General features: G+C 42.0%; 1 protein-coding gene across 1 annotated transcript in view; it reads right to left on the bottom strand.

Moving 5' to 3' along the window:
• The window catches only part of LOC133123870 (double-stranded RNA-specific editase 1-like), a 40,153-nt gene extending 34,170 nt beyond the window's left edge, over positions 1-5,983 (bottom strand). The window contains exon 1 of the mRNA XM_061234525.1: positions 5,770-5,983. The gene's annotated coding sequence lies outside the window, so the exon portion shown is untranslated. The remainder of the gene's footprint in view (positions 1-5,769) is intronic.
• Between the last annotated feature and the right edge of the window lie 8,045 nt (positions 5,984-14,028).

Genomic DNA, 14,028 nt, shown 5'->3' on the forward strand with positions numbered 1-14,028 from the left:
TGGCTTACGTGGTTATACTCACTACCTTATTTAGACACCATTCCACAGGAGAATAATATGCTAAAAATCTCATAAGATCTGATAACACCAGTTTCTCCTCTCCATTGAGCTACAGCGCATTCAGGCTCAAAGCCAAAAACAACACAGAATCAGGGTTGCAACACCAGCAGTGTCAAGAGCACAAACCATTGCGCCTGAGTTTGAATGCTCCAGGTGGAGGCAGGGCTCCAGACTAAATTTTTCAACTGGTGGTGCAAGCGCCACTAATGTTTTCAACTGGGAATCACAAAATATAGTGCTGAAACATTTTTATGTGGCATCGCACATTTCAGTTTGACACATCAGTGGTTCTAAAACCTTTTGACCTATACCCTCTGTAGTGTGACAAGAAAATAAAAAAGGTTATTATATTTTATATGCTATGAATTTGCTTGTTATGTTATTTATTTAGCTGAATACAGTGATTAAAACTAATAAATTGAAGAACAGAAGGATGCTATTACACGTGTATTGAAAGTAGGGCATTCTTATACAGTACTGTGTAAAGGTTTTAGGCAGGTGTGAAAAAATGCTGTAAAGTAAGAAAGCTTTCAAAAATAGAAATGTTAATAGTTTATTTTTATCAATTAACAAAATGCAAAGTGAGCGAACAGAAGAAAAATCTAAATCAAATCAATATTTGGTGTGACCACCCTTTGCCTTCAAACCAGCATCAATTCTTCTAGGTACACTTGCACAAATTCAGGGATTTTGTAGGCATATAGCCAGGTGTGTGATTAACCAATTATACCAAACAGGAGCTAATGATCAATTTAATATGTAGGTTGTAACACAATCATTAACTGAAACCGAAACCGCTGCGTAGGAGGGTAAAAACTGGGTGAGGCACAGCCAAACTCTGCGTTTGGCTGGTGAGGTTGCTTAAAATTTAATGTCAGCAGTCATACACCATGGCAAGACTGAGCACAGCAACAAGACACAAGGTAGTTATACTGCATCAGCTCTCTCCCAGGCAGAAATTTCAAGGCAGACAGGGTTTCCAGATGTGCAGTCCAAGCTCTGTTGAAGAAGCACAAAGAAACGGGCAACGTTGAGGACTGTAGACGCAGTGGTTGGCCAATGAAACTTAATGCAGCAGATGAAAGACACATCATGCTTACTTCCCTTCACAATCGGAAGATGTCCAGCAGTGCCATCAGCTCAGAATTGGCAGAAACCAGTGGGATCTACTGTGCAGAGAAGTCTGGTCAGAAGTGGTCTTCATGGAAGAATTGTGGCCAAAAAGCTATACCTCCGACGTGGAAACAAGGCCAAGCGACTCAACTATGCACGAAAACACAGGAACTAGGGTGCAGAAAAATGGCAGTACGTTCTCTGGACTGATGAGTCAAAAATTTGAAATATTTGGATTAGCAGGAGGCAGTTTGTTCGCCGAAGTGCTGGAGAGCGGTACAAGAATGAGTGTCTGCAGGCAAGAGTGAAACATGGTGGAGGTTCCTTGCAAGTTTGGGGCTGCATTTCTGCAAATGGAGTGGGGGATTTGGTCAGAATTAATGGTATCCTCAATGCTGAGAAATACAGGCAGATACTTATCCATCATGCAATACCATCTGCAATACCAAAATCTGATTGACCCCAAATGTATTCTGCAGCAGGACAATGACCCCAAACATACAGCCAATGTCATTAAGAACTATCTTCAACGTAAAGAAGAACAAGGAGTCCTGGAAGTGATGGTATGGCCCCCACAGGGCCCTGATCTCAACATCATTGAGTCTGTCTGGGATTACATGAAGAGACAGAAGCATTTGAGGCTGCCTAAATCCACAAAAGAACTGTGGCTAGTCCTCCAAGATGTTTGGAACAACCTACCTGCCGAGTTCCTTCAAAAACTGTGTGCAAGTATACCTAGAAGAATTGATGCTGTTTTGAAGGCAAAGGGTGGTCAAACAAAATATTGATTTGATTTAGATTTTTTTTGAAAGGATTCTTATTTTACAGCATTTCACACCTGCCTAAAGCACAGTACTGTATATCACAATTAACTGCACAATAGACACAGTGCATAGATTTAACAATAAAAATAAAATAAAATAGAAAACAATACTGCATTGTAACAAAGAAATGTGCAAAACATCAGCATTCAACTTAGAACTAAAGCAGACCCTTTTTTCTCTCTCCAATTAAAGGCTACTACTGATATTTTGTCATAGTGGTTATATTTTTTGCCTATCTTTATTCATTATTTCTTAGACTTTGGGTAGATTCTCTTTTGATTACAGATGGAACCCATAACATGGCTATTAAATAGGCTAATTCCACATCATAGACAATACATTGAAGATTTTACTTATGATATACAGTAATAGTCAATATCAAACGAGGATCCTTACTCAATTCAAAAACATGATTTACGTAATTTGAGGGGGAACGACCTTAAAAAAAAAAAAAAAGACTCACACCGGAAGTAGCAGTCTGGAGCCCTGGGATTTCATATCACATATCAATCCAGAGGGAAACGGGCATGGATTCAACTGGATCTCCTGTTGCTGTCAAATCAGTGAGTGCTCATCCATTCCTAAGTAGCTGATCCAGGGTGCAGCAAGAACACAATTCTCTAGTCCTGAGGTGGTCTAACTGGGGGAAAAGAGGTCAAGAAAGCCAGGCAGCCCCCCTCTGTAGAGCAGACCCTTCATCATCTCACACAGTATGAGTATGGAAGCACAACAGGAGGGGATTCGTGCTGAAAGCTCCATGGCTCAGTGCTGGATGGGCAGTAAAGGTCTGACCAGTCTGATCCTGCGCTCTCTGTATGTACTGGATTTCTGAATCAGTTTGAAAAAATAAATCCTGTGCATGAAATGAGTGACTACAAATTTAAACGCGGGACACAAATTTCTGGGGGGTTTCAGCGAGTTTGTTGCTGCAGAGTGCTGTAGTTTGAGGGTGTTTGTTGCTGCAATTCCTCTCTTGACCATCAGAAGTCCAAAATTACCTATTGTAGCTTTAATTCAGTCATTTGTAGAAGTCCCTTTGGCAGCAATTACAGCTTTGAGTCTTCTTGAGTAAGTCACTACAAGCTTTGGACACCTGGATTTGGGCAGTTTATCGCATTCGTCCTGGAAGATCCTGTCAAGCTCCATCAGATTGGATGGGAAGCGTTTTTGAACTGCCATCTTCGGGTCTCTCCACAGATGGTCTATGGGGTTGAAGTCTTGGCTTTGACAGGGCCACTCAAGGACAGTCAGAGCCTAGTCCTGAAGCCACTCCAGCGTTGTCTTGGCTGTATGCTTCGGTTCATTGTCGTGCCAAAAAGTGAACCAATCGGAGGTCGCAAGCACTCTGGAGCAGGTTTTATTCAAGGACCTCTCTGTATTTGGCTGCGTTCATCCTTCCCACAATTCTGCCCAGTCTCCCTGTCCCTGCCGCTGAGAAGCACCCCCATAGCATGATGCTGCCACCACCATGCTTCACCATGCCAGGTGATGAGCAGTGCCTGGTGTTCGCCAGACATCGTGTTGGAGTTCTCCCCAAAGAGTTACATTTTTTTCTCATCAAACCAAAGAATCTCAGGCTCTCCTGTCCTCCAAGCGGGCTGCCATATTTTTTACTCAACAGTGGTGTCTAGCCACTCCACCATAAAGGCCTGATTGATGGAGTGCTGCTGAGATGGTTGTCCTTCTGCCAAGTGCTCCCATCGTATTTCACTGTTGCCTACCAGTCAGCTTGAACCAGTCTGGCCACTCTCCTCTGACCTCTCATTAACAAGGTGTTTTTGCGCACAGAACTGCTACTCACTGGATGTTTGTTTTTTTACACCATAGTGCTTGACTGTTGTGTGTGAAAATCCCAGGAGATCGGCAGTATCTGAGATACCCAAACCACCCCATCTGGCACCCACCATCATTCCATGCTCTAGGGCACTTACATAGATAGACTTACTTAGATCACATTTCTTCCCCATTCTGATGTTTGGTCTGAACAACAACTGAACCTCTTGATCATGACTGTATGCTTTTAAGCACTGAGTTGCTGCCACATGATTGGTGGATTGGATATTTGCTTTAACGAGCTGGTGTACAGGTCTACCAAATATAGAGTAGAGATCCTTCTCACCTTCTTTAACATGCAAAGCCAATGAAGATCCACCATTACAAACACAATGAGCAAAACAGGCATTGAGTCAGATGATCAATACAACTGACCTAAATGACCATGTAAAGCTCTGCCTGAAATCAATCAGTTAGAGCAAAGCATTGTCCCTGAGCTCCATGGCAAATGGGATACCCTCCAGTCAGTGATGAACTTTTATCCGATTCACGTTTCCCTCACCCTGACTTTGTTACTACTTGAGTGGAGTGGAAATAGGGTAATTACTGGGGAAACCAGAAAGTTTGAGAAGTAATCAATAGTTTATCTCATGTGCATAATTATGTCCATCTAGCTAACTGTAACATGAAAAACAGAACTAGGAGGCTAAGAAGACTAAAAGGGTCTGTAAATTCCTCGGCAAAATGTTAAGCTGAATATAGCAAGTAAACGGCTTAGCTGCGTGTTATTTCTAAACGTGGGTTATTTTCCTCACAGAAAGACCATCAATACTACCATGACTAAAGAAAAAGCACTTGCACACTTGCCTTGACACAAAAATAAATCCACCATATGTTAAAAAGAATTTCGAAAACATTGAGACGCGCACGCATAATTGTACACAGTACAGTAATGACCGATTTGGTCTTCTTCATACAGATTACGGATGTCTAAAATCAAACTAAAAGACGTACACTAACTACCAATATAAAGGCTACGAACTGCGCGGAATAAGAACAGGCTTGTCATGTCTCTGCGATTTTAAATGACCCCTTCATGACGATTTATTTAAAGAGTGACTCACAACTGTGACAATTAATTGTAGTGCTGGCCAAGCTTTCCAACAACAGTGTGGCAGTAAAACGCAGTTGTGGATAGATTAATTAGCCTATATTCAGTTATCTTATCGTTAATCATGAAACAAGTCATGCCTAAATCGCTACAACAGAGATAGTTCAGTTAAGGTAACCTGGCTGTTGGAAAAGAGTGTTGGCGTTTAGGTAATCGCTTGCTGCTGGCGCAATGTTATCAATTTATCTTATGATCGTGGCTCTGTGCTGCAGCTAGCAAGTAAATACAAACAGAACTCAGCATCTATTAACGTTAGCCTACAATATCGCACACAAGCTAAGCTACAATAGCCTGACGTTATAGCTGCAGGGTCACGGCTAGCTGTAAAAGGTATTGCTAGTAGTATTCGTCAAAACATAAACACCGCACTATGACATCCACATACTTATTAGCTACCTAGCTGTATGGCTAACTCACATAAGTTGTTTTCTATAGCTTTAGCTTAGCTATACATATGCGTGATACGGTTTTAGCCGACCATAGCTATTACATGGTTAGTTCTGTGTATAATTAATAACACAGACGCATATTTACGTCATTGTTGTAACACACACCGGTCACGACATCCACGCTGCTAGCGTGCAGATATTTAGCCAAAGCAAGATTTTTCAGTTTAGGTCCCTGCTCCATTAGAGTCGCTCGATAAGGTGACAGTCCCAAAACACATTCATACAACGCATTAACGATCATGTGTAAGGACGCAAGCTTCCAGTACCACCGGCAACACAAAATATGGCCGGTGAGTACGTCTATAGAACGCAAACCCCGGCAAAGAAGCCTCATGTCTGTCCCAGCATACAACACCCCAAATAGGACATCGATACTTACAGTGACCTGTTATTTAACTGACTTCAGATCGTTTTCCAGTATGGCTCGTCCAAGATTAAATTTAAACGCCGAAAACACCTCTTGTGTACAGGACGTGCAACCGATGCTTCCTGCAGGTTACAATGGGACTGCGGTCGTCTCGTGGACCTACAGCTTGCAGCGCTCTGTAAAATGAATCGGCTGTACGGCCTGGGATACCGCTGCAGCCTTTAGACTGGAACGTGTACCGTGAAAGGGGGGCTATGAGTGGATGGACGAGTTTGATCGCAGCTCCTCCCAGAACGGTGTGTGTAGGCTAAGCGGCAGGCACAGCTCGCACAACTGGGAAGTATAGCTCAAAGAAACACTGGGTACTTTCAATTAAGTTTTATATGGGATTTAAATGTTTTCACATTCACCCTTTTCAAATAATGAGAGGATATTGGTCTGCGATCAACGAGTGAACAGCAGCTATCAAATAAAAGATTGGAGTGGACCAAGTAATCCTGCGCTGTATTGGAAAGGAACGAAAGCAAGCACATGATATTAATTTATTTTTTGTGTTCTTAATAATGAAGGTCGCTCTCCTAGCTTCTTTCCTTAACAGACCAAAGTAGGCTACTTATGTAAACAGAAGCATCGGCCTACTACTTCTCAATTTGATTCAGATTTTTTTTACTCCTTCACATATATTGTACACATTATATGTAGTTTCAGATTAGATACAACATCCGACTTCCAAACTTCCAAGACTTAACAGCAACTAGGAAAATTAAACCTTATGTATACTAATAATAGGCCAACGTATGTACAAAAGAGTTGTTACTGCCATGTCTTTGCATGTTTTGATCATTTCAAAGAGAAGCTTAATTCATAAAACATAATTTGATGTTTACATCAGCGCCACTTGGTGTATGGTATCCAGACCACTATCCTTACTACTAAATATCCTGGTTAAGAACAGTCACAAACAAAATTCAAAGTAAAATAGTAAAAAAGTAATAAAGTAAAATTATATAATGCCAAAATTGTGTCTGGCAAACAAGGACCGAAAAGTGTTGAATGTTCAAACATGTAGATGGTAAGGTAGAAAGTTTCCAATCAATATGAAACTATGTTGATTGGATTTCAATACATAAATAACATTTACCGGAAGCAAAATTGATTTTCCCCAGAAAGACCCTATTTCATAATATTCAATGTCATTGAACAGCAGTCACCTGATATTTGCAGGTAGGTTTTTCTTTATTGTAACGTTATGTGGGAAAATGCATTTACAAATGCATAACCCATCTTCTTCCAGTAAACATCGTTTTTCATTTCCACAGTGTACATTTGGTTCTCATGAATCAAAATGACCATCTGTTGAGCCAAAGCAAATTCTAACACCAGGAGAGCCACATTCTTAAGACAGGAGAAATATTGGTATCACACCCCTCCCCCACCCCCCTTGCCCTGCTCCCCCTGTAGAATGCAGTGTGAAAAATGTATGATTGGATATTCCCACATCTCAGTCTGAAAGGGACTACATTAAATAAATGACATCAGAACGGATGTTGATAAGAGTAATTTTGGGTCATTAATGTTATGAATGTCAGGCATGGCACATAGGCCTGAATATTTCCTGTTGCCATAGCAGTTGATTTTCATTACGGTCTGGCCTGCAGAACTCAGATGCTCACTTACGGTTGGTACATCAGCTCATAATGGCAAATGTCCCAAGTTTGGAAGAATCTTTGTTATACTCATAAGAAAAGGCCTATTTGTATATATACATAGCTGTCATTATGGAGTCACAGCATCTAGGGAGAACAAGTATACATTCTACCATAGTATTATGTGTAAGATGACCAAATATGCCACTAGGAGCAGTAATATCAATATTGACTGTACAAGCCCTGCATTTTATTCACTGTATATTTTTACTGATAAGAATACATTTACAATTGCATTGTAATTCCGAGATCATATATTTTATGAACTGTTAAATTGACTCTTTAGATAATCTGAAGCCTCAGTTATAATGAATGGCTGCCAGTGAGGGGATGGATGAGTTTGACCTGCTGGCCAGAATATAAGAATGGGAAGCAGCAGACTTTGGCAATATTACAAATGTAAAGGACATTTTACACTATTCCTGATGAGGTCCAATGAGAGAGCAGATTTGAGAGTAATGCATTAATGCAGAGAGGGGGAAACCATAGTGCCATCGGTAGAAAGAAGCTCTGGCTCTTCACTGTTTAACTTCTTAGTTTGAGGAAAATTATGTTGGATCCAAGATTTTATTGATGAGAGGTGAATCATGGGGGACTATGACTTTAACCAGAACACAGACAGCAAGAGGGAATAAAACCAAGAGGCATTTACAGCAAAGCAGCAGCTATCCAACGCTTTTCAGTCTGTATTTCAGCATTTCCTATAAGTAATAAGAGTTGTATAAGAAGTGTGAAATACAATTTTATATGGAGTTTATATGTGTGTTCACCTACTCAGTATTTCACTTATGGCCCATAGATAGTCCATGTTGTCCACAAGCACCCCTGGTAATTTACGAGTTTGAGCTGCGTTCCTTTACAGTTATTTATTATTTGCAGAATAAACGCCATTGAAAATATGCCACTCCTGAGACTGAGAGTTCTATGAAGTCTGGCCCAAGTTTTCTCCAGACGGGTGACATCTAAGTAGTAACTGCCAAATTGTGTTAAACATATTAAGAGTTTGACCCAACTCTTAACTCGGGTTTGTTTTCACAGCAGTGATCCCTGCCAGAAACATTTTCCTGGAAGCCAAAGCTCATCTGAATGAAGGCCCGCTTCTGAAACATTTATGAAGATGTGGAAGAAATCTCCCAAGTCATGGATGCTCAGATTGACATTGTCTTCTGAGAACACAAGTATACCCGTGATGCTGACAGAACTGTAACATAGTGCTGATGTCACTCTGAAACTCACCATCTGACTGCAAAATAGAGGGGGCAGAGGGCAAGACAGCTGCACCTAACTGAGCGTGAGGCTGCAGATTCCCCTTTCAAAGGTCCTACAGCCCACATCATTTGGGCTGATTTATTAAATACTGTTCCTCAGTCATATGGTCATGCACAGGGTGGTTTACTAAATACTGTTCCTCTGTCATACAAATGGCAATTTACCAAATCGGTCATACAGTATGCAGCCTGATTCATTAAATACTTTCCTCAGTCATGCATATACTGATTTATACATTATACTGGCCGTCTCTCTGCTCACTGGCTAATGGACGTGGAAGGATTTATAGGACGAAGACAGTGGTTGAACATGCAGGACATGTACCTGCTGAGGGGGTCTGGGAGTCATATGGGTGTGCTGATTAGAGTCAGGGAGGCACATACATAAGTGTGCTGTATAGAGACTGGGATTCATACAGGTACACTGAATAGAGGCAGAGAGTCAGAAAAGCACAGACAAGGCTATTTGTATTCCCTGTAATTTATAATGAGAGCCCCTTTATTATGCTGTATGAGCAGCAGGGTAAACAGAGGCTGCACCTGTTCCTTTCTCCCATCGCCAGGGGTGTTCCCTTAAGAATGGCTGACGGTTTCCACTGACAGAAATAAAAGCTGGCCGTTTTTCAGGAGCTGAGCAGGCATCGTGTTCCATTTGAGACCAGCCAAGAGAATAAGAATGTCTGTTTATGCCAGGTGTGGTGCTGATCAAGCCTGAGCTCACCTGCATGGGAAAAGTACAGCCCACAGGAATTTAGCAATTCGCTGCAAGCTGGGCTCACATCAAGACTCCTCAACCACACAGTTTCCATAGCAATTATAATGCAGTTTCATCATGACTGACCATATTATCTGCTTGGTCTCTAGACAGGACACAGAAATACAAGTGGTCAGTAAACGGTTAATTAACAGGCATTTCAAGATTGTATTTTTTTATTTTTTCACCATGAAGTGCAAAATGGTTTTTTGCTCTCTCCCTCTCTCTCTCACTCACTGCCACATAGATCAGGGAGATATACGGCACGGTTCTTCCTATGCTGTTCCGTCATCTGTGTAGTGTGATAAGACCTTGAGTTCCATAACTCTGATGTTTAAAAGCACTAACCACATAAACAGGGAGATTGATAATCAAGGTCCTCACAAATCAGATATATGGGCTTACACACATATTAAAAAACATTACTGCATGACTGTGTGTTAGGGGTAATCTAGGAGTGGTCGATAATTAAATACATTTTCTAACAACTGATTAAAATGTCTGCGGCACGGATGGTGCAGTGGGTAGCACTGCCGCCTCACAGCAAGGAGGTCCTGGGTTCGAATCCCTGTCGGCCGGGGCCTCTCTGTGCGGAGTTTGCATGTTCTCCCCGTGTCTGCGTGGGTTTCCTCCGGGTACTCCGGTTTCCTCCCACAGTCCAAAGACATGCATGTTAGGCTGATTGGAGAGTCTAAATTGCCCGTAGGTATGAGTGTGTGAGTGAATGGTGTGTGTGCCCTGCGATGGACTGGCGACCTGTCCAGGGTGTATTCCTGCCTTTCGCCCAATGTATGCTGGGATAGGCTCCAGCCCCCCTGCGACCCTGTTCAGGATAAGCGGGTTCAGATAATGGATGGATGGATGGATGATTAAAATGTCAAGAAAAACGCATTTATCCTTGCAAGTGTATCAAGATGTTCAGTATTTTTTTACTTTGATCCTGTATTTGTTCATGGTGCCCGCAGGTTTATTTAGCAGTGAATAGCACTGGTTACATGATGACCTGCATGTTCTATAAGCCCACTGATTAAGTGGCGGTACTGCGTTCATCTGGGTATTGATATTTATCACTGATTTTGATGATAAATAAGGACATGGGCATTTTACTCATGAGGGGCAATATATAATATAGTAAATCTTTAAATTGTTTGTTCCTACTAGCCAAATCAAAGATGTTACATTCTTCAACCCATTCAAGGACATTCTTCAGCTTATTCAGCATTGAATAACCACCTTTTTCAAAGCCATCAAACCAATTACTACGGCTTCAACCATAAAAGCCGTGACCCAGAACAGGACTGATGGGAAAGCCAAAGCAGACAGCTCCCTGGGCACATAGGTGTTGGGTCTCTATTCATCTTTGCCAGGTGCTTGAATGTGTGGGTTGAACCCTCTGCTATTGAAACACTACTGCAGATAGAACCCATCTGTTCCTCAAGGATGATTGTAATTGATTTCAACAAACCAACCAGGTAAGCCAAAGGGTTAAGGTCTCTTTCTGCATTCTTCAGCAGCGTATCAGTGAACCAATCCTGCAACAACTGCACCATCCCTCTAGTCCAAGGCAAAAATACGCAGCCACACATTACCTGCTATCAAAATTAAACACCAGGGAGCAAAGAAGCTCTGAAGCTCTTTTTATTGTATCCCGGGAGACAGCCATAACCAGACCACCCAGCTCGTCTTTAACAGCTAATTTGTGGAGGCCAGTGCTTTTGGACCCGAACACAGGAAACCATTCCAGGGCCAAAACAAGGCATCCCAGCATGTCTTAATTATGTACAGTGGCAAGAAAAAATATGTGAAGTCTTTGGAATTTCCTGGTTTTCTGCATTTATTGGTCATAAAATGACATCTGATCTTCCATCTAAATCACAAGTATAGACAAATACAATGTACTGAAGCTAATAACACACAAACAATTATAATTTGTCATGTCTTTATTGAACACACCCATTAAACATTCACAGTGCTGGTGGAAAAAATAAGTGAACCCCTGGATTTAATAACTGGTCAAACCTCCTTTGGCAGCAACAAACTCAAACAAATGCTTCCAGTAGCTGCAGATCGGAACTGCGCAACGTTCAGGAGGAATTTTGAACCATTCTTCTTCACAGAACTGGTTGAACTCAGCCATATTCTTAGGATGTCTGGTGTGAACAGCTCTGGAGGTCATTCCACAGCATCTCTATTGGGTAATGGTTTCAGCTGGAGGACAGCCACCCTGACATTATCCAGTAGAATACCTTGATAAATTTAGTTATTAATTTTCCCCTCTATAATAGTAAGCTGTCCAGGCCCCGAGGCAGCAAAGCAGCCACAAAGCATGATGCTCCCTCCACCATACTTCGCCATTATGATGATGTTTTAATGTTCATATGTGGTGCCATTTTTAAGCCATCGTAGTGCTGCATGTTCTTCCCGAACAATTCAACCTTAATTTCATCAGTCCACAAATCATCACACAGTGATGCATTTTTGGAGAGCTGGGGCCTCCTCTGTGCCGTTCTGCCACAGACACCATGCCTGTTCAATATTTTGCGCATGGTAAACTCATGAACAGAATTTGAACTTGTTCTAATGATACCTTCAATACCTTCAAGTTGTTACTGTTGTTCTTTTTTTTTACCTCTGCATTGTGCCTTTGGAGTCATCTTGGCTGGACGGGCACTTCTAGGGAGAGTACACAGAGTAATAAATTGACTCCATTTATGGACAGTCTGTCAAATTGTGGACTGATGAATATCAAAACTCTTTAAGATTACTTTGTAACCCTTTCCAGCTCCATGCAAATCAACAATTCTTGATTGTAGGTTTTCTGAGACCTCTTTTTTGCAAGGCATGGTTCATATCAACAGATGCTTTTTGTGAATAGCAAACTCAAAATGTTTGAGTATTTTTGCATGAATGAAAGTAGCTCTAAGCCACTCCTCCAATCTTGTTTCATTGGTTGGACTCCAACTCCTGACTCCAATGAGCTTTTGAAGTCATTGGCCTAGGGGTTCACTTTTTCCAACCTATACTGTGAATGTTTGAATTATGTATTCAATATGGGAAAGAACAATACAAGAATTTCTATGTCACTAGTTAAGATTGTGTTTGTTCATTATTGTAACTTAAATGAAGGTCAGACCATATTAAGACAAATTTATACATAAATGCAGGTAATTCTAAAGGGTTCACTTACTTTTTCTGTACACATTAATAGGCTTCATAGCAGCACCAGGTTTTAACCCCTCTTGGACCACAAACACCAGCAAACCAATTAAACACAATACAAATGCATTAGTGCCGATTACAATGGCAAGGTCTTTTAAGACCCCAGAGTTTCTATTATGTAACTGAAGGAATCTAGCTATTTATGGATTTTTTTCTTCTTCAAGAAATGGATATTAATAGCCAATAGCATGTTTTCATGTTTCTATTCCATCTCTATCCAGGAGGCAATGGTTATTGGTGTTGCCAGGCAACCAGAAGGCACTGGAAATATCATTTTCTACTGAAACTCCTACACCTGGGGGGTGTTTGTGAGGATCCACTGAAACTTGGTTTTAGAATCACCCGCCTGTCTCCTTACAGTGCAAAGCAGATGAACAGCAGTGGTCGTGATCAAAGGGGAAAGATCATGTGACATGAGGCCAACATTCTGGCCTTCAGGATATCCATCAGCGATGGCCTGAGTCATTCCATAGAAATCACTGCACACTGCGCTGTCAGAAACGCAGCACGTGCACACACGCTACACACAATGGGTGTTGACACGTGTCTGGTGTGGAACTGGGCCGATCACATCATTCGGCTGCACTACGATGCCGAACGAACTCGAGGTGGATCCTTCTTCCTGCGCTCCTTGACAGTGGAGGCCCATTGGTTTGGATTTCTCATCGAAGTTAAAGTATGAACCTCAGGCCGATTCTGAATGCTCTGAATGTCCCACACATTCTTACTGGTCTACAGAAAAGGGGAGGCTTCCCCGCCCAAACGAGTACCACTCTTAACATCCCACCCAACCCCCCAACATACCATGCCACACAGCCTCTCCCTCTGGTGTCAGTAAGAGGGGGGGGGGGGGGGGTGGAAGGGGGTAGTGAACCATGAACCATGCAATGCTGTTGTCCTAGAATACTGTGCCCGAAGCAGTGCAGCGCTCCTAATTTAAAAGCATGCAACTGCTGCAGACATGAACACGCAAGGCCAGATCAGTCCCCATAAGCCCTACGAACCTGCCATGCGGACACACCCAACTATGCGCATACACACTCACATTCACTCAACTGCATGCACGCACACACACACCTGACTGTACGAACACACACTCACACCACTGCACACACACAGCCAACGGTACAAACACACCCACCTCCACACGCACACACACACACACTCACTCCATTGTGCACATAATTGCCCGAATGCGCGCGCGCATACACACACACATTATTTTAGTCTGTACTCGTTCAGAATATTTAAAACATTTTTCCGGTGGTAGCGTGCCATACTGCGGTGCAGTCTTGGAGAAGCTCTGGATCTGCGTGATTAAAAT

Source organism: Conger conger, chromosome 3 (genome assembly GCF_963514075.1).
Source record: "Conger conger chromosome 3, fConCon1.1, whole genome shotgun sequence".
NCBI lineage: Eukaryota > Metazoa > Chordata > Actinopteri > Anguilliformes > Congridae > Conger > Conger conger.